Below are 18,499 nucleotides of genomic sequence, written 5' to 3'. Positions count from 1 at the left end.
TGGACCAGGAGTGGCAATATGCAGGTACTATTTTCCAGTGCTACCCCAGCTCAGAACTCTGCATACGTTTCCCCAACCACTTGAGACTTCCTTACACTGAGCAGTAGGTTGCTAGAAATATGGTTGTTCCCAGCGCTATCACCCAATGACAGAAGCATGTTCCAGGTATTTCTGAATCAGTATTGTTTGTACTGAAGGGATGAGTATACATTGCTTTGGAGCTTTCTGCTGGTTTACAATATGGTGCCAGGTAGTTTGAAGCAGTGTTCTTTGGATACTTTTTCAGCATTCTGTTGACAGCATCTCCAGCATGATCATCATATGTTATGTTATTAATGTTCTCCAGGAAACCCGAAGACTTGTTTGCATTGCAGTCAACAGGTAAGCATCTTATCCCACCTCCCTCCTTATTATTCCAAGCAATACCATAAAGTGCCAAAGAGAGCCCTGGTTTTAATAAGGTAAATCTTTTCAAAGAGTTCATGCCTTAATGTAACTGGATATATAATGTATCATTATACCTGATAAAACAGTCTCTGAAAGGTGGGGCTGGAGTCTTGGCTGAGGTCAGCAGCAGTGATGTGAGCCAGACAGTGCACCAGCAGCAGAATGAAGCTGCCCACACAACCCAGATACTCTCTTAAAATGAATAATTTGTTCTCTGAAATCTGAGAAGGAAATAAAAATATCCAGAGCAGAGACAACAAGACAGCATTAGAGATCTGAGGTGATGTTTACAGTGGCTGGGCTGCTACTTTCATGGACATCAGACACACTGTTTAGAGTCCACTGGGGATAAACATATGCACAACTGCCAGAAAGTGCAACCATTAAAGGGTTTTATTCAGGAGAGGCTGGTGTGTACCCTGACATTTTTCTCTCATGAGAAACACACTTTCAGATTATTTTAGTGGGTATGAAGACTTCGAGGGAATTTCCTCTTCCCCAACTATATCATGATACAAAACCTCACCTCTTCCCTCAGAATCCCTATATAGAAATAAGTAATAGTTACGGGTCAGATTTTCCCCCCTTACTCTTAGCACTCTTACTCCACTGAGTTCAATCAAGGCTATTTGCAGAGTAAGGTACCACTCAATGTGAGTAAGGGTGGCAGAATCTGGATTGAAAAGATTTCTTTCGAAAACTGAAACTGATTGTTGTATATATACAATAATTTTACCAGCCCTCTGAAGCTATCAGTATGACCCATCTATGGCACACAGCCCCATGACCACTATCTTAAAGAACTCAATTAGCTTTACATCAAACACTAACTGGGACATATCACTGGCAGATGAGAGGTGGTTCTTTCACAGTGACATTTTTTGTTTCTTAGTTAAGCAATCTTTTCCTAGAAGGAATCAAATGTTCCATGACTTGATAAACATGAAGTGTATTTGCATTTCACTCCCTAATCCACAAATTTAATAGATCTGAAAATATTGAGGATGCTGACAAGGATCTAAACTGACATACCTGATGATAGAAAGAGTTTTGGAAGGCATTGCCTGTGGTGTTACTGAGAGGTATGCTGGAGGCAACACACAGGTTAATTTCTGGAGCCTAAAGGGAAAAATAATTGTTTCTGTAAAAGTTTGTATGCACTTCATATCTTCAAAGTCAGATGGATTAGTGGGATATAAATTAATTTAAATGTCAGCTTTGATTTTCAATAGAAGCAGAGTCAACAAATATTGCATGAAAATGGAGAGTGTTTAAAATGTCCCCAGCATATCACTGGAGTTCATCTTGCCAATTTTCTGATTAAATAAATCAAAGGGTACTCGAGCCCAGCAGCTCTGGTGGTTAGCGCACCATTATTATTATTTATTTATTGTATTACAGTAGCTTCTAGAAGCCCTAACCAAGATCAGGGCCCCACTGTGCTAGTGTTGTACAAAGGCAGATATAAAGGTATGTCTACACTACAGCGGCACAGCTGCAGCTACACTACTGTTGCTCTGTCATGTAGACACTTAGTCCACTGATGGAAGGGTTTTTTCCATCACTGTAGTAAATTCACCCCCTCAAGAGGCTGTAGCTGCATCTACAGTAGGGCTGATCTAACTAAGCTGCACAATGAAATTTTTCACAGCCCTGAGCTAAGTCAACCTAAGTTTTTGGTGCACAGCAGGCCTAGGAGATCCCCTGTATCAAAGTTTAAAAGCCAAACAGACAAAGGAAGTATTATGCCCATTTTACAGTGGAACTGAAACACAAAGAGATCAAGTGACTTGACCAAGGTCCCACAAAGAGTCTGTTGCAGAGCCACGAATTGAACGCAATCCCCTGAGACCCAGTCCAGTACCGTAGCCATTCTTCCAAGCTACTGTTGCTGAAACATGGCTTTGACTCCTTTGAATCTCTTACTCACTGAGCATTCTCTAGCTATCCTTCACCTACAATGGATGGGTTTCCTGCAGCCCGTTGCTGTGTTTTAATGGTGCTTTTCTACAAATGCATGCTTCCTTCTGAGAATGGAAATATTTTCTTGTAGTATGTTAAACTTACATTGATATGAGGCCTGAGAAGCTGGAGAATGGAGATGCCATATTGGTATATTACAAACTCTCTTGCAGAAAGTGTTAGGGGATGAACAGGTATTAGTTCACCTTTATGAGTCATCAAAGCATCCAATATATCCTGAAAAGAACTTCCTGTGTCTGCAGAGAACAACAGCATTTCAACAGACTCACTTGTTTTTGTTTTACGCTTGTATTTAGCACCAATGTACATTGTCTTTTATCATGAAATATTAAAAGGGACAAGAAGAATGCACAGGTGGAACTTTCCGAGCAAGACTGATTTCACTGCAAACACTTTTAAATGACACACAACCCATTTTCTGGAGTATTTATACAACATTTAGTAATAGAAATGACAAAGACAACAACAAAACACCCTACCAAACAAGACAATTGCACGGCATACTCTTCCCTCCTGGTGAGAGGATGAAAGAAAACAGTATGTGACAGATATTAGTCACATCCTTCAATGCATTACTGGAAGGCACTCAGATGCTGTGGTGATGAGCATGGCGTAAGAACTTATACAGAATAGAATACCCAATTGTCTATTATCTATTTATTACTTTTATTTAATTCGGGGGCTATTATATTTGCACATTCAGACTCTGCATTATACATTGTGATTATTTAGCCCTAGTCAGTGGAATCTTTCTGTTCCTGTTAGAGAGAAATGAAGTAAGTTGTTTACTTGAAAGAATGAGAGTCATTGTTAAAAGGTACATGATAAGAGTACTTTATGCATGTAACCTGCGTCACAAAGAGAAGATGGCTAGATCTGCAACAATGCCCTCGGATTTACTTAAAACATGACCAGACTTACTCCTGTATTAGAAAAAAGCCCAAGGCTTGTTAAGCACATAATTGGTCAGTGAATGATCTACTACAGGTTTCAGAGTAGCAGCTGTGTTAGTCTGTATCTGCAAAAAGAACAGGAGTACTTGTGGCACCTTACAGACTAACAAATTTATTTGAAAATAAGCTTTCGTGGGCTACAGCCCACTTCATCGGCTGCATAGAATGGAACATATAGTAAGATATATATATATATATATACACACACACACACATACAGATAAGTTGGATAACTTCTCCTAATAGCATCGCTGTTCAATAGGAAATAAAGCAACTCTGATGTATCATGCCTTCCATCCAAGGATCTCAAAGTGCAAAAAGCTTTACAACTAACCAAATTTCATTGGCAAAGGCAGGAACTGACCCCAAACTCTCAGATCCCCCTATATTTACCATTAGTCCATACTTCCACCACAGAATAAACAATAAGTGACATTAGGACATCTGCCCTGCTGAAGATGAGTTAATCCCAAAACATATGAGTAGTTGCCAACTCTAAGCTTACATAGAAAGATATCTCCCAATGTTTTACTGAATTGTGCTAAAAATGTACATTAAAAACAGAAGGGAAGGAAATTTACCTTTTTCTGGCAGATGGCTTTCCAGAAGCCCAATCGCCATCGCATGAGCTTGGAGCTGGTCATTCACATCTTTCAGAAGAGTGAGAAGTGGAGAAGATTTCATATATTTGGCTTTATCATCGTCTACACAAATAAATATAAAAATGTAACTGTGAAAAATAACTGTCTCTTACAGTGTGTGCATGAGGCAAATAAGAAACTCATATCCTGGAATAAAACAATTTACTGGTGCAGTGAAGGTAATATTTTGAGAAACCCATTTAATTGTTTGCCCAAATCTAAGTGCTGGTTACTAAAGAGATTTTAATATAACTTGAAAAGAGAGTTCTCTTCTCCGCAGTGTTTGTTATGAATAAAATGGGTAAAATAAATACCTCTCATTTTCCATAGCTCCTGCTTGGAGTGCTTAGAAAATACTCCTGGCAATTTTATGAAGCTTTTTATTAAAGGCACTCTGTTTGTCAATGATACAGTTTGATTGATGAAAAGAGAAAATAAATTTGATTTAAAACATTTTAAATATATTAAAAATGATTTTCTATAAGAGGACCAAATTCTGTTTCCTATCATATTAATGGGAGTTTTGATTAATTAAGGAATTCAAAATTTAGCTTCATGTGTTTATGTAACTGTTGTCTACACCATGGCTACTGTGTGGATATAGGGAAGCATCATACAAAGGTCACAGGATACTCGTTTGATACAAAATGATGTAGCATGGATGGAATTATATCAAAGGAAGTGACTCTTAGGGGGCTATATTATTCAGATCTACTGATTTAACAGTAGTCTACTGTGTAAAGGACTTACCACACAGAAGAGGTGACCTGAACTGGGGATTCAGGAGAATAATCCTTGATGCCAACAACTGTTCAGTTTGCTTCAGTATCTTGACATCTATGAGGCCAACATACATGTGTTAGTGAAATTCTCAAAAAAGAATTGTAGAGATGCTCATACTTGCTTTACATAATTAGTTCTTCTCTTATTCCATAATCGAGCTATAATTTTTCTATTTATAATCTAGGGTCACTTTATTAGTAACTAGTTTTAAGATGGCCAAAGCTTGATTTGTTCACTGGGTTCTCTCATTTGGGAAGGTTAAAGATACAGGAGTGGGTCAGAGTCTATCAAGAGGATGGGGTGTCATATCCTTGAGTGGAGCTCTGATGATTGATGGATCTTGAGCCACTCCTGGAAAGTACATAAGGTTCCTGAGGGCTGACATGAGTGCACTGGGGCCAGTTTGGCTGAATGGTACACTCCAAATTCTTATTTGTTAGCTGAATCTGCATATGCTGCTGCACTCAGGGGCCTTTGTGCCTTTCAATTGTTTCCAATCTCTTATCCTATTTACTTATATTCCAGACTGTAGGTGACACAGAGAAAAGGACTTTATATCATCTGGACCATTTATCTGTACTTATGAGATTATGCTAACTCCTATTGCCTGCAGTTGATGAATGAATACAAATGACTGGATCTTCCCTAAAGAGGGAACAAGGAGAAGACAGGAAAGACTTAGTGTATTGCCTAGTGGTCCCTGGAACCATAGGCAATTGGTCTTGAATGATTCATTCCCCCGATCCTAATGAATGAACTCTGCTCATTGTTCCAAGGAAGGCGAAACCCTGGTATCCCTCAAGTCCCTGTTGACTTCTTCTATGGCAAGTGCAAAGGGAACCTTTCTAAAATTTGGTGATTCAGTTCAACTCTATGGAGGTGAGTGAACCACACCCTGGTTAAATATTTAATTTATTTGTTTCATAGATACTTCTGGCATCCAAGCAACTGTGCATTCTCACACCTAAATCTTAAGTCATGAAGATTCTGCCAGTTATCTCCAAGAGCAGAAAATTGATCACCCCTGGGTAGAAAACCCCATATGTATCTTTCAATCTAAACTCTGTTTAGTTTTTAATTTCCAAGAATTCCCATGTGTTTTCCACTTACTGCCTAGCTGAGAGACTGGCATCTCTTCAGATGATCACGTAACATCTTACTCATCCTGTAATGTACTTGTGATCTGCATGTTTATTTCATTACAAAAGCATCAATAACACCCAGAATGCACATTACTTGCAACGAGGAGTTATGGATCAGCTACATTTTCTATTGAAAAATCCGACCTACTCTCTGCCAACAGAGATAGAACCTGGTCTTCTGCCTGGCTGGGTTTCTCTTTGGCCAATAAGGATGTAGCTGCAGATGGTGGAGGGCTGTTTTCTTGCTGCTTCTCTTTTTTCTTCTCTGCCTGCTCTAGCCTTCCTCTCAGTTTCTCCAGGTCTTGGTGAAAACCCGTTTGCAGGAAGACCTCAGTTTCATTGTGTTCTCTCATCATTTTCTAACAAGAATTGTGAGAAAAATGTAAATGTTTGTAAAAGGGTGAGATCTCTGGGAAATACAATCTCATGCTCCGTAAGACTCTCCCATAGGACACTACCCTGGTATAAGGCTTCAGGATCTCTCTAAGTATGTTAGAAACTCCCTCTGTATAGTATGCATCAGTTGCTATAAGACATATTACATCTGCGCCTCAAAACCATCATACTATCACTCTGCATATGGATGAATTTCACAATCAGTGCATATTTACTTATGGACAATTACCAACTACTGTAATCCACTTATTTTCTGCAAATTTCATTCATCCATACATGGTAATCATAAAATTATCTATCTATGGCATTTCTGGAGCATCCATCATCATCATTTCTCAGGGATATAGAACTTTCTAAAAACATAAGTATCTAAGAACTCCCTATGGGGGATTTCCACTGGATATGTCATCATACTGCAAAATGCATATTTTGGGACTACGGCATACATCCTTCATCCAGCTCCTCAGCTCTCCATGATCCAGCTGATCCTGCAGATTCCCTCTTTCATCTAATATTTGGCATTGGTGAGATTCTTCCAGCTGCAGCTGCTTTGCTTGGAAAATCTCCCAGATAACGTTCCCTTTAAGTATTTTATCTTCATTTTCAAATGTGGATTTTTTAATCTGCAGGGAAGAACGTTTTTTGTCAAACACCTATGTTTCTTCCTGTAAAAATTTTACCACTGATGACCACAATACTTCTGCTTATTGGCAGTTAAGATAGTTTTCCTCTAGATTTCTTAAACTATGAAATACCTGCCCCTAACCTTAAACTGGAGTTTATAATTCAAGCATTAACTGACTGTATGATGATGTAATGGAGCCACTGTGACATCCAAATCTGTATCATGTTGTTTGGGACAGATACGGGGGGATTCTGAGCTAATTCATTACCATTATGTCATGAGGATGGTTGATAGAGCTCTATTCAAACACATCTGGCTTGGCCCTTTGTTTCTGAGCCAGTTTCCAAAAAGCGTGGCCTCTACACAGGTTGATTGTGTAGGAGGCCCGCCCTTTCCCTAATGTTTTAGGCTATGGGGCAGAACTTAGAAGCACTGTATACAATCAGGGCCAATAAAAGGCAGGGAGTGAGCAAGTGTGAAGCAGCACTAGTTAGAGTGAGAATGGTTGTTACTAGAGATGGGACAACCAATGACAGAAAACCCGTGTGTTTCCCTTCAAGGGAGAATGAGGTGCCAGGGAGCAGCAAGGCCTGAACTTTTCTTCCCACATGTCAATGTCTCTGTTCTCTAGTGGTAGAAGTCAGACCTGTGTACATGGCCAGGACAAGGCACATGCACCACTGAAGTCCTATTCTGAGGGTAGATGTGCAGCTAGTTATTATAAGCATGGCTCACTTCCCAGAGCAGTAAGTGGGGGTATGGAAGAAAGGAGGCAGTAAGCATCATCATGACCCACTGTAGCCTGAACAGTTGAGGGCTTGCCACAAGTATCTGAACTTCAGCATCACAAGCTTGAAGTCTCTGTTACCAAATGATCAGACTGAATTAAGCCCAAAGGGGACATATAAAAACAACAACATAGTATACAGTATAACCTACATTATATAGGCTGCAGTTGTTGCTTAGGTATCATTACACTCCTGAACATGCATGTGGTGCAATCAATTCAGTTTGAAAAGATACAGAATTTGCTGTTTTTCTACCTGTAGTGGATCAAGATTGCTTGAAGTATTCTCCTTAGTTCTTTTATCGCCCATGAAGATTTTGAGCTGTTCTTTCAGACCCCTTATTTTCTGCTTTCTGAATTCCTGTAGATCATTGGCTGTGAAGTCAGCTTCATCCACAGGCTGCAGAGTATACATACAGAAAGGCAAAAAAGAGAAAAACAGGAATTTTATTCACAGAAAGAATGTTGTTATTATATAACAGTAACAAAGATAATTGCTTAGCTTCTTTCATCTAGGGATCTCAATGTGCTCTGTTAAAATAAATTAATGCATACTTACAATATCCCTGTAAGTTGTCTGCAATGTTGTTGTAGCCTTGTTGGTCCCAGGATATTAGAGAGACAAGATGGCTGAGGTAATATTTTTTTATAAGTTGGTCCAACGAAAGATTCACTTCATCTACCTTGTCTCTACAATATTTCTGCAAGATATTATAATGCCATTCTACAGATATATTAAAGGAGGCACAGAGAGGCGGGGTATGGATCAGTGTTCATGTTGTGCTCCCTGTCAGTACCTGGCCTGAGTCAGGGAAGCTAATGATCCAACCACCGGACCAAATTCAGTGATGAATCCTGGTCACGTGCCACTTGAAGCATGCTGCGCATGTGCTAAGAAGAAGAGGCACAGACAGATGAAGTGACTTGCAAGAGACCACGCAGGAACTCAGTGGCAACACTGGGTCTAGAACCTAGGAACTCCGACCACCCGTTCCTGACTCTAAAACTGAACATAAGCCTCTCAACAGTTTTGGTTATTTGAAGCCCAGTGCAACAAAATTGATACTGATCCATTTAGATTGTTGTTCTCACAAGTTGAAAGTTTTAAACAGAGCCATGGCTCAATATAAAGCTGTACAAAACAGATCTGCACAAACAATTGTGCTCATTTCAAATTATCGCGTGCACTCTATTGTTAAGTGCCAAGATGTTACTAAGAACTTTGCATGGGCTGTTAAGAAAAATGTTGGAAGCAAACAGAACTTGAGAGTGGATATTTTGGTTATCATTAGATAATTTATTTTCAATTTTACCTTGTCCAAAGAGTGGTCTTTCAGGCATTGGGTTATTTCCAAAAACTGTTTCTCTCTCAGTTGTAATAATCTGGCAGCTTGTTTCAGCTCCAGCCCTGAAAGCTTGTATTCTATGTTATCTTTCAATAGATGTATGATGTCCCTCATATCATCATCAACCAATGACCCCTGAAACACAATAGGCCCATGTGTTACATGGATACAGCCACCCACCATTACCTCAAATATTCCACAACACCCATAACATGGAACATAAGTAAAACACCCTGCTCCTTTTATTGGTCATTTTAGTTTCTAGAAGCCAGCTCACTGAGAACTTACAGAAAGATATAGGAACTGCAGGATCTTCCAAAATTCTATCTAGCACAATAGGAATCAGATAATAATACTTACCACTTATATGGCACCTTCTATCCATAGATCTCTAAATGTTTAACAAAGGTGAGAAAGCATTATTGTCTCCATTTCTTAGATGGGCTAACTGAGGTGGAGGCCTGCATTTGCATAAGTGGTTTCTAATTGTGGATACCTCCATTTTTGGGTGTCAACCTTAGAAACCTAGGTTGAGATTTTCAAAGGAGCCTGACGTAAATCTACACATAAATAAATTATTAAGTAAAAATAAAGGAGGTAGGAGCTTAACTCCCATTGAGACTCATTTGACAGTCCCAGCCTTAGGGGCTAGTTTTCAGAAGTGTTTAGCATGCACAACTCCAGGTAAAGACAACAGCTGTGATCGCTCAGCACTTCTCAAAATTAGAACTTTCCTAAGTTTACCTGAGAGGCTACTACCTCCTCCACATTCAGGTCTCTCCTGATGACCCCCCAGCTGCCATAGTGCCTCTGAGAAGTGTGATGTTCACAGCTTACACACAGAAAAATTAGACACAAACAAACCCTCATGCTGGAAGGTTGCAACGTAACACTACTTTATTTCTTAGAATTCAGAACATACAAGACCCAAAACCAGAGAGAGACAAAGCAGGCTACTCCCTTAAACAGAGAGGCACAGCTCACCCCATCTTATTCTAGGCTATTTGTCTACAAGCTGATTCAGACAATCCAGATCACAAGGCTTCCCTTAAAACTCCCTATCCTGCTGTTAGGATAAAAAAATTCCTCACACTTAAAATGATAGCTTCTTATTTTTCACACAGTTTTCAATACACCTTGGGAAGTCTGTTGATGCCAATGATGAGCTTAATGAGTAATCTGAGACTAGTTTACACATCATATATATATTTGTTAACATAACTGTATATATGTTGTGCCCCTTCCCGCATCCTCTGTTTGTTTGTTTAGGCTGTGAGCTTAGTGGGATAGGGATCATGTATTCCCTTATGTTTGGAAACACCTGCACACTGTTGGGCTTGCCAGATATAAATAACAACAACTAGGGGTAAAATTTTCAAAAGTGCCCATATGATTTAGGAGCCTAAGTCCCACTTTCAAAAGTGATTTAGGCACTTTGGAGCCTACATCACATTTCATTTCTATGGGATTTAGGCTCTCAAATCACTTTTGAAAATGTTACCTCTTAGGCATCTCAAATTGGGTACCCAGAATTAGAAGCCACACTTGAAACTCTGGCCCAAAGTGACTTGCTCATGGGCACGTTAGAGCACGTTAGGGCTGAGAACAGACCGGAGATATCTTGAGTCCCAAACCAACATCATATACAGTGAACCATACTACTTTTCAGAAGATTTCAGGTACAGTTTGGCATGTGTAAATTGTTACAGAAATGACTATATGATATCCCGTAATCTGGAGCCGCACATTTTTATGAAAGGAAACAATCCTTGAAAAAAATCATACAACTCCTAAAACATAAACACATGCAATATAACAATAAAAAAGGGCTTTACATCTATGACAAACTCGCACAGGTTTCTTTCTTCAGTCTGTGTCCAAAAGTCTGCCTTTTGGAATCTGCATCTGTCTTGTAGCACTATTACTGTTTGCCGCAAGTGTCTCTGAGATAGGATAAAATATGCCACATGCTCAATATGATTTGGTAACTCCTGTCTTTCAGCCTCCTGGATCACTTGCATTTCCTTGGCTTGCACCTAGGAAGAAAACATTGCAAACTCTTTAAGACTGGGTTCCCTGTAAATTACTGAGTGCTCTGAAGTATTCAAATTCTGCTGGCAAAAGTTTGAACATAGCAGTCACAGAAAAAAATAAATTAACTGTACTGAAGGACAAGGGAATCTATACAGTTAAAAGCCCTGCAGAATTCACTCTTACTACATATAGAAACCTGATGGAGCTGGATAATCCTTGTTACCATTTTTTTGTGTGGATAATACATGAATCAAATGTTTGCAAACCACAGACAATGTTACATTTGATACAATGGTCAGATACATGTGCTTTCCCATTATTTTAAAGCAGCATAAACAGAGAGAGATTAACAGAGAGATTAACACAATAGCAATTGTACCTTTTCTTCTGTCTGGGTTTGAAGCTCCAGTCTGAACTGTGTCTGCATATTCCTCAGTTCAGTCTCTGACTCTTCCTTTACACCAATAAGTAAGTCCCCTTCTTTGTGGTGCTTCTGGAGAAAAGCCACAGCTCTCTCCACTTGCTGCTTCTCAGTAATCTGGGCCACCTCTTGGGCCACAGATTCTCCTGTAGCTCTATAGTGTAAAGTGTTCAGAATCCTTAACACACCTTCTGGACAGGTCTGTCTCTTAAGAGAGAAAACATAGTGATATGGAAAAATAAATGTTATTTGGCTGCTACATTCGAGATTTTGTTTCCAGCATTGAGTTGTGTAACTCATGAGGCAGAGTACATTATACTGTAACCCCCCTCTGTGGACATGCACATTCTATCCCACGCTTTCTGACTGAAGAGGATCAGGGTGCAGAATATGTTTTGTGAATTTATGTGTGCACAGTAAGCATGCACAGTGGGTAGATGAACTCCTAAATATGGAATAAGCATAGATGTAAATGGCACTACAAAAGGAGGCGAGGAGTAGCTCAAACTTTGCACATGCCTGGCAAATCACGCTCCAGACATGCCTGGCTTTAGAAGGAGGGAAGATGGTTTTGTGGTTAAGGCATGGGAATCAGGATTATCTGGGTTAGAACTGAGTTCTGCTAAAGACTATGTGTGGGTCACTTAATTTCTCAGTGCCACCGTTTTCTACCTGTAAAATGGGGATAGATACTTCCTGTCTCTCTTTTCTGTCTTGTTTATTTCAGATAAACTCTCCAAGACAAGGACTATTTTTTACTTTGTGTATACATGGTGGGTAGCACTATGGAGACACAAGGTACTACTGTTTTACAATTACATTATAATGAATAAAAATACTATCACTTTTATCACCAAGTAACTGTCTTAGAATTCTCCCAGGAAACTCCTGCTGCCTCTAACTGGCTACTGGCAACAAGACGTGATTGTCTCGGGTGCAGATATGAACCAGAGACAGGAAGCATACTGAGGAAAATCTGTGTGGAGAGATCTGGGAAGTTGGGGAAAACTTTTAAAGGCACAAATGGCTATTAGGCACCAAGCTCCCAGTGAACAGCAGAGAGCTGGGTACTTAAGTCCTATTTGTAACTTTGAAAATGGCACCTGTTGTGCTTAGCTTGTGCCAACAATGTGGCTGTGAGGTGCAGCGAGCTTTATCCTTTTGTAGCTGAATTCTAGCCGATTCAAGTCTCCTTTATATTTTCGAACTTTGACTGGAAAAGGTCTGAATCTGAATGAGCCTTAGCATGTTCATGTAGCACTTTATATTCTCAAGGTATCGTGCAGACCTTAGCAAATTGGCATTAACTTCCCATGTGAGGATAGTGAAGTGGAGGAATAATCAATGGGATATACCTGAAGTTCATTATAGAGATCCAATATTCTATAGAGACACACTTGTTTCATAACTTCTAGCTTCACTATTTTGACTGCTGAAGCTTGTAATATTTGAGTTGCTGAGTCTGTAGCTAGTTCTGCTTCCAAATACTGTGTTTCCTATTGAGTAAAAGAGACTAAGATGCTGAGAGCTTTCAATGTAAAAAACATAGAAGTTCATTCCACAACCAGATTATCTTGTGGATGGATTTACCTCACTGTACCACCAATATATCAAATACTTTCCACAAATTGTTGTCTGTGACGGGGTTAATTTTTGGATCAGAAATAAAATTACTGTTTGGCAAAACTAAAGGCTGAGAATTCAAATCATGTTTTTCTGACACATGCAGTCAAGACCAGAACCTGCTTTTTTACAGAGAAAAGAACAAACTAGTAAAGTGACAGCTTACTGACAGTTATGTAAATAAGACTCTTGAACTCACATCTTGCTTTTTAGTGACATCGTATCTGATGTGGGAATCTGTGATTTGCAAATCAGCACCAAGCAGTGATAAATGATGTAGAATTTCAGCTAGAGAACGTAAGTGGTCTTTGGGTGTTACTAGATTCCAGCTGAGCCCTGACTGCTTTATTTCTTTCCAATGCTTCTGATAGAGAGCTTGTTCAGCACACTGGTGGCATTCAGCTAACTCCTTCAGAAATGTGTCCCAGTCGCTGGCCACATCCATTTCTTTATGGCTCTTCATTCCCTGAAACTACAGAGATACTTCTGCTTCAGCTTAAGACCACATAAATGAAAATAATCAATTAAACACTAGCCAAGATTTTTAAATATATGCGCCACACGTTAACTCCATATAAAAAAAAGGGCCTGAAGTTCAGGACCCAGGGGCTCATATTGAAAATCAGGCCACTTAAGTAGATGTCTATCTATAGATATAGAAGCCTAATTTTAGATCCTCAATTTTTAAAAACATTGGCCTCCATGTTTTGCATTGAAATGGCCAGAGCTTCAGGTTCCCATGTGCTATGGGAGATATTCTACCTCTGTCATGTGATGTGAAAAAAATGAAAGCCACTCAGAAAGGAAATAAGAAAACTCTCATTTCTCATACTCTGAATGAAAACTTCGAGCTTACTCAGCACCAGTCTCACCCAATTTTCTTTATATTCTTCCTTTTCCTTATCTTTGGCTGATTCATAAAAGTAGCAGATCATGTTTATTTCTTCCGTCATTAAGGACAGCTCTAAATGCACCAATTCACTGGCATGCTTTTCTAAAAATAACCTGCCAAAACACCAGAAATAAATTAAGCACAACAAGAAATTATCAGACATTTATATGCAGCCTTTATCATGAAGGATCCTAAAGCACTTTGCAAGCTGATACACATTCTATATGGGGGACAAGTGTCGTCTACCAATAGGATGGATTGCAGTGACTGTTCAAGTTCAAACAGCATCACCACATAACACTTCAGGACGAAACACAAATAATACCCTTCACCAATTAAAACCACAAGGAGGATTTAAAAAAGAAGAATTAGTATTTCTCACCTTGTCAGAATTTCTTGCTGTACATGGGATCCCCCTGGTAAGAAAAAAGAGGGCAGCACAGGTGACAGTGTGGCACTTGGAGCAATTTCCTGGCTTTCTGCAGTCCTGAATGCCTCAGACTGAGCTGTAGATGCCTTTAAGGTGCTTCTTGAGGAGTATCCTTCAGGAAAAACCAAAAAGAAATAAAGGACCTTTACATTTATTTCTGAATTCCGGGCTCTTTTCAGCACTTTCAAGCTCCCTTTCACAATTCTTTCTACTAAATATTTTGAAAATATTAATATCTGTCACTCTGCAATACTCTGTCCTAATCCAGTAACAGTCTGGGACAGAAGATAACCTATCTAGATTTGTTCACTTATCTGGTTATCTGCTCATTCTAGTTTTACCACTCAGAAGAAACATTTGTAAACAAGTCATTTTACAGAATACAAGTAACTTTGTAGCAAGAGAAAATGTACTATATACCTGTCACTAAATCCTGCAAGGTTCACAAACCTGGATGTAAAAGTTCCTGAAGCCTTTATTGCTTTTTCAATCAGGAAAGCAAATCTTGTTTGGAACACGTGCCTTTATCTAATTGTATATAAATAAGCTTCAACAGCATGTACTAGCGAACACTAGTCCCAACATTTGATATAAGGCTCATTCAATCTAATTTTCATTGTAGTGAAGGTGACACAATCATGAATGATTAATTGCATATGAAGAAGAACTGGAAGGGCACCAGTCAACTGATGTTGAGCTACAGACAGATGAATAAAGAGGTAGCTGATGTGACAGATGCAGATCGAGTACCACCTGGATCGATCTCTAGCTAAGTCCTTTAGGATGGTCTGGCTGGATGTTCACTATATGTCTATGGTCTTGATCTGCAAAGATGCTACATCTCTTTGGAATTTGCCTTAATGATGACGACAATTGTGAGATAGATGTTGCAAGATAACACATTAGGTTATTATAAGGGAATGGAATTTGTGAGTCCATGCTTATCTATTCTGACTCTCTTTCTTGGCAATTCTTAGCACTCTATGCAAGCTGATCCCTCCTCTTCTTACCCTGCAAACATTATGTGACAGTTTTCTCATCCATGCTGGAAATAGTCAAGCAATGTTAGCTGAAATATCGCTACAGAAATGGGAATCAATGCTGGCTCAAGAAAGAAGAGGCCATTTGATTCTTCTTGTATTAACTATTTTAGTGCAGCCTTGGTATGTATATAATCACCAATTCTTTCAAAAGTGCTGACAAATCTTAAGGCTTTTGTGGCTGCTTCCACATTTTAACTGAAATTTTCAGTGTGTTCCAAAGAAACTGATGAGTGATAGAGAGTGAAAGGAACTAGATGCTGTAGCTGCCATCATTTAGGCCCTGATTCACCAAATTACTTAAGTACATGCTTAAATTTAAGCCTGTGAGCAACTGCATTCCTATGAACATGTTTCTCTCCTATTGACTTCAATAGGATTTAAGCACATATAAGGTCCTTAATCAGTAATTCATTACTAGTTACTTCAGTATTCATAAAACAGCTATACCTTTCCAGTAAAAGAATGACACAGCACTAGATCTGATTATATTGAAGATATCACACGGAAGAGAAGACCTTTGAAAAACTAATCATTCAAATCCCAACCTGATCTTAGCAGACATTGTGGCTGATAGGAATTAAGAAGAAAATATACTTGTTACAGGTCTAAAAAAAGAGGAAAAAATCTTTACATTTTAATTTGATCATTCATATTGAGAGACTGGTAAGGAAGTTGAATTATGAGAAAGGGGAATAATAAAATAGAGGAAAGAAACAGTTATTAAATTGCTTTGGAAATTCCACTATGTTTTTCTCCCTCGGTTTGCAGAGGGACATATTCTATATAGACTAAATGTTTGCATCCTGAAATGTATCCAACATTTTGACAGCTTGTATATTTCAGCTCTGTTTGTCAGTAAACAGCAGTTAGAACTTTTATGTAACTACAAGTCTGGTTACATCACAATTTACAGTTTGAATGCTCACATGAGGGAAAGTAAAAGCTTTGCCATTGATTTCTGTGGTTGCACAAGGCTTTTTACTGCCAAGCTGAGGGTAGGGCCTACATTCTGCAGCAGCCTCTAGTTATACCACAGAATGAATAGAGGTGGAATGGAGATAGATGCACAAAGATTACATCTTTCAAGATTTCCCAGGATTGAAACCTTCTAGTTAGGGAAAGAAGACCAGACCTCAAAGATATTTAGTCATCTAACTCCCACTGATTTAAAAGATCTTGTATAGTCCAGTAACTAAACCAATCCTCAGGCCTGAGTAAAGATGCAAGAAATCAAGTACTCTGTCTGTCACCATGCTCCTAATCTTGTTCTCTTGCAAAAATGTGGAAGAGGAAACTGCCATCCCCCAGAAGTTAATACAATCTACTGTACATAATGATGAATTCTCAGCATATACATTATTCTCCTCAGAAATCTGCAGTTTCACCTTCCTTTATCAGTAGAGACTGAAAATGTCTAAGATTTATACCTTATTTTTTCCTTTGAATTTTAACTGACGGTGTTTTGATTCTGACTGTCTGGCCTATAGCAAGAACATCATTCTGATGAAAACTGACTTTTTGCTTCTGGAAACTTCCAGAAGGATGGGGGATTGCGAGAGAGAATGTACACACAATGCACTTCAATTTTTGAATAGTCTAATAAAAGATTATCTGAATTTTACAAACTTTTATAAATTTTTATGGTTGCAAAGACAGGCTCTGATCCTGGAAATAGTTGACACAAATGCTTCATTTTACACATCTGAGCAGAACCTTTGACTCATGGGGCTCCTCAAAAGTATAAAATTAAGCACATGCTTAACTTCCTGCTGCAGATTGGAGCTTCAGTTTGTAGCACACCAGAACTTATTCACTCTGGCAACAGTTTCTGAGTTGGAATAAAATGAAATTATTGACTGTACCTTTACTTGATTGAAGAATCAGTGTCTCAAGTGACCTATCATGCCTTTTGTTTTCCTCCAGTGTCTGAACCAGAGACTTTAATAATGGAATCAGTTTTCGATGGATGACTGCCCATGTGCCGTGGGGGACACCAGCAATACCATAAAATCTGGTCCCTTGGTAGTTTTCAAAGCACTGTGATGTCCCAGAGAGAAGAGCCTGAAATAGCACAGATCAGACAATGACAAACACACTTGCTGTTCGCATGTGAGTCATTAATACCACTGGAAATGCAGCCTGTCACTCTTAATATTTCCACACAATCCTTGTACATGCAAATCATTTTATAACAGGACTAGGAGGTGTGCACTGAACTACAAGCTTGCCTAATCACAAACAGTTTAAAAGCTTTGGGGGCTCCTAATGTGTGTCTGGTCGGGTGGTAATGGGCCCACAGCTCCCATCTCTTTAAACTGTCCACGTTCCTGAAGCTAGTGTAAAGGGTTTAAAGACAAAAAAATTAAATTTCATTTCATGTGTTTAATGTCCCCAGTTTATGTGGGATGCATTTGCAAGTGCCATATACATGGTCAAACTCTCCCTCTCCAACACTGCAGTATAATAACCTTATTTCATTTAGAGTAATAAGCTGGAGTTCAGCTATAGATATATATGACAGACTCATGGGGAGTGAAAAGAAGCTGAGATGTAAGGGGAAGGGGAACTTCAGGAGACCAAACAGCATAAGGCATTTTGAAATAAGGGAAAGAAAAGAGGGGAGGTGTTCAGACATGACCACCCTGATAACTCCAGTGATCATTTTTTTAACTGAAGTAGCCTAAAATAGATAGACTATGTAAACTGGCCACTCAAAAGGACAGAGAGCCTGAACCAAACCCCTTGAAAGCAGTCAAAAGACTTCAACTGATGTCAACAGGGTTTGGTTCAAGATCTAAATTTTTCTGGACATAGCCCTTAATTAAAACATTACAGATACCAAGGGTGGAATTTTCAAAAACACCTCTGTGATTTAGGAGCACAAGTTCCATTTAAAGTCATTGGGATTTGTAAAAAGAAAAGGAGTACTTGTGGCACCTTAGAGACTAACCAA

Source organism: Lepidochelys kempii, chromosome 22 (genome assembly GCF_965140285.1).
Source record: "Lepidochelys kempii isolate rLepKem1 chromosome 22, rLepKem1.hap1, whole genome shotgun sequence".
Lineage (NCBI taxonomy): Eukaryota > Metazoa > Chordata > Testudines > Cheloniidae > Lepidochelys > Lepidochelys kempii.
Note: the sequence above shows the minus strand (reverse complement) of the source record.